Genomic DNA, 3,859 nt, shown 5'->3' with positions numbered 1-3,859 from the left:
TAAGAAGCGCTGATTTACAGGTCCTGTAGCACCTGTTAGTATGTAAATCTGAATCCCCGGCCAGGATTCAGGATGCCCGCTGGAGCAGAGGGGAGAAAGGCTCCAGGGACCAGCCTATGAACGAGGCAGCACCGAGGATCAGGTGAGTATAACTTTTTTTTTAGCACCTAGACAAAATGAGCGCTTAGCTTTAAATGAACCCCAACGCATTATTTTAATTCCTGTTTTATATCTTGTAAGTTTCTTCTTCTTTTTCAGTCCTATTTTGCAGATGTCTTCTGTACTTTTCATTTCAAAGAAAAAAATGGTCAAAAAATGAAGAGTTTGTGCCTTAAAGTGTGTCCTTCATGTGATATTATCTAACAAATCTCTGCAACCTTAACCCACAACACCTCCCTCAAGTGGATATTTTAAACAAATGTCTGCCGGAGTGTCATTGTGTTGGGGAAAGTCTATTTTCTTGAAGGAAGTTACAGCCACAGCGGTATACATGCTGCATTAGTAATGACTATTGTCAGTTTTTCCATTTTCAAATTATATGCAGCTTAGAAAGATTGATGGTTATTCACGTTTTCTTTCATTCCCCTTCAGAACCAGATTGAGTGCAGCCGCCATTAGTGTTGGTTTACAAAGAGAGCGGGCGTTCATTTTATTTTTCAATACATCAATTACATTTCAAAGTAAAAGTCTGCTTCAGAAAATCACGTACATAATTCACTCTGAGATATGCACGCTGAGACTTACTGAAATACACAGTTACGAGGCGGTAATGGAAACGCAGGCTATTTACACATATGTATGACATTACTGTTAGGAAGGAAGTCTTCCAGACACATATGCTTTGGCTTGAATTTTTATTTTTTATGAATTTGGCAGAAAGAGAGAATATCCAACTTGCTGCCCACTTTACTACAAACTCTTTGTGCTGAAAGCACTTTTTGCTGTGGAGCATCAATCACCATCATATAATAAGTCCATATTATTGGTATTAAAGGGATTTATTTTTTTTCTCCCATGTTCCACCTTTTAAGCATTACGGCAAAATTCCATCTCCATCTTTGATGTCTTCAAACAATACAAAACTAACGTTTTATATCGTACGTCCTCATAAGCGAATTAAGCTGTAGAAAGATATAAGACAGTTTTGTATATATTGTTATCAGAAACCTTAAACTTATTTCCCGGACCAGCATTTCTAGACGTTTGTTTACTTTAAAAGTATGCAAAATCTTGAGGCACACCAGTCTAAAATGTAAAAAAAAGCTAAATGTGATAAATGAAGTGTGGTTTCCCCCAAAATCTATAACAAATCCTAATCCTAGATAGTGGTCGGGTATGGATTTTAAGGGGGGACTCCATGCAAAAACAAACAACTCTTCACATAATAAAGACTAGAGGCCACCACCTAAAACTGGTGGAGAAAAGATTTAACCACAAGGGGCGTAGGTGTCAGGGACCAGAGCACCTCCAGGTGGCGCTGGAACCTGGTCCTGCAATTCCGGTGCTCACCTGCGGGTGTCTCCCAGCTGTCAGCAATTAGTCTCAACCTGGTGCTCTCCTGGGAGGGTATTTAGCCCCTTCTCAAAGTGAGGCTGGTGCCTCTGTATTGTCGCCATAAAATGTATCCTTTTACCTGTATCCTATTGCCTCCTTGGACCCTGACTCCTGATCTGTGGCTCCCCTCTTGTTGCCCTGCTCCACAGGTTAACTTGCCCTGTTATACTCTGCGTGTGATTTGCTGTTTGCTTTTAGTTTGGCTATATTATGTTACTTGTGGGTGTTGGTGGGGTTGCTTGCATTTATATGATTGGTATGTCTAATAAACTATAAGTTAATAGCCCTGTTTTGGTGTGGTCAAGTATTTGGTCCTCCTGTATAGATACCTGCACACGGTGTGGGGCACCTGTGCACGGTATCGTGATACTAGGGGCTTTTTTTCAGTCAGAGCGGTTAAAGTCGCTGCCACGAGAAGTGGTATCAGCTGAGAGAATTGAATCATTCAAAAAGCATTTAGATACCTTCCTCAGTGACCGCAAAATACAGGGGTACAGGTGCTCTTAAAAAAAGGACATACAGAGACTTGTGTACACATATACACATGCACAATCACAGACACACAAAGGTTGGACTTGATGGGCCTGTGTCTTCATTCAACCTGTATGTAAGTAAGAGTCCCCCCTTCATTAGCAGGAGCCCTCCTTTCACATCTGAGTCCCCCTTCACATGCGAGTCTGACCCTTTCATATTAGAAGCCCCCTTTCAGATCAGATTCCCCCCTTTACATCAGAGCCCCTCCTTTTACATCACAGTGCCCCATTGACATCAGGAGCGCTCCTCTCACATCAGAAGCTCCATTCCCATTAGTAGCCTTCACATTAGAGTCCTATCTTTTAATCTTCCCCACAAAGCGACTAAGGGAGCATAGCAGGGGGTGGGTCATGGGGCGGGTCTGGTCAGAGGTGGACGCCTGCCCTCTTCTAAATGCTAAGGGAGGTCCCAGATGTAACCTTCCCCATATGAGAATCATGCATTTCCATGTTGCTGGTGGCTGGCTCACCTGCACCATTGAAATGCAAGACACTTTGTGAAAATATAAAGACATCTCTCCATGACAAAGCCAGAAGGCACACCAAAACCACGGCATCCTTGTTGAGAAAGTCTGTCCTAGACTATACCCTACTAAAGCAATAAAAGTTACCCAGGAACAAGAGGCACTGTATAATTGTAAGAGTTAAAGCCCAATTCTAGGTTGGGCACAACACTTCCCCCTTCCTCCTACTCCCATTTGCCCCCTGCTCCATATTTTTTTTAGCACACACTGTTCACCCAGCAAAGTGAATGTTAGGGAATAGAGTGAATCTATATTAATTTTGCTTACCTAATCATGTGCTGGGAAATAAAATAAAAAATCAGGACATAATTGGCCATTACCCTGAATACCCAAGTACCCTATTCACTAACATGTGCCTTGCAAACGAAACATTTACCCTGCTAGGTGAACAGCCTCTACACCTTTTACACCTTTAGCAATTAAACTTCTTATTTTTATGATTTACCTGTAGATGTATACAGTCCCTTTTGGAAGTTGTATGCAATATTGGGTATGTTTTTTTTTCCTTCACTTTCTCTAACTAGCTCCCTCACTTCCCCCACCAGTGTTTGATTTTCCTTGGCGAGACGGGGGTGCTGACAACACAAACAAACTTATGAGCATACATTCACGTTACTAAGTGAATAATGTCTAGTCCTCTAGTAAACCTCGGTAAGTGCAATCTTCTGGTTCAAATCACTTGCCTAATGTGGTAGAAGAATATGTCAGGGTGGTTGATTTACAAATGGGGTAGATGATACTCACTTAGTAGCAAAGAGGATGTTAGGGAATAAGGTGAAGCTGTGTTCAGTGTAAATACCTAACCGTGTGCTAGTAGAGATTCAGTTTTTATTTTCCATATACAGTAAACTCCTTATTATCTGGCATTCAGCAACCAGAACTCTCATGCAAGCAGGAAAAAAAAATAATCATATGTCCTCAATCTTTTTTTGCCAGTTTCTTGATAGACATGTGCACACTACAAAAAATAGTTGGCAATGTTATCAACTAAATGTATTTAGTTGCTAAAAAAATTATCTGTTTACATCTTGCTGCCGGTGACAGCTAGATTCCTTAGTTGGCAAGTGAATGTAAACCATGGGCAGTGGGCATGTGCAATAGCCAGACTGCTATTGGCTATGAAAATTTGAAATTACCAATAGCAAAATCTAGCCAGCTGATAAATAGGGTCGAGAGGGGTAGGGGTTGTTGCTTGAGAGTTAATAGTAACTCTAAAGCAACCAGAAAAAAAAAAAAAATATATATATA

This window comes from Nanorana parkeri, unplaced genomic scaffold, assembly GCF_000935625.1.
Source record: "Nanorana parkeri isolate BGI_ZX_2015 unplaced genomic scaffold, ASM93562v1 scaffold57, whole genome shotgun sequence".
In the NCBI taxonomy this organism is placed as follows: domain Eukaryota; kingdom Metazoa; phylum Chordata; class Amphibia; order Anura; family Dicroglossidae; genus Nanorana; species Nanorana parkeri.
This window is presented reverse-complemented; position numbering follows the sequence as displayed.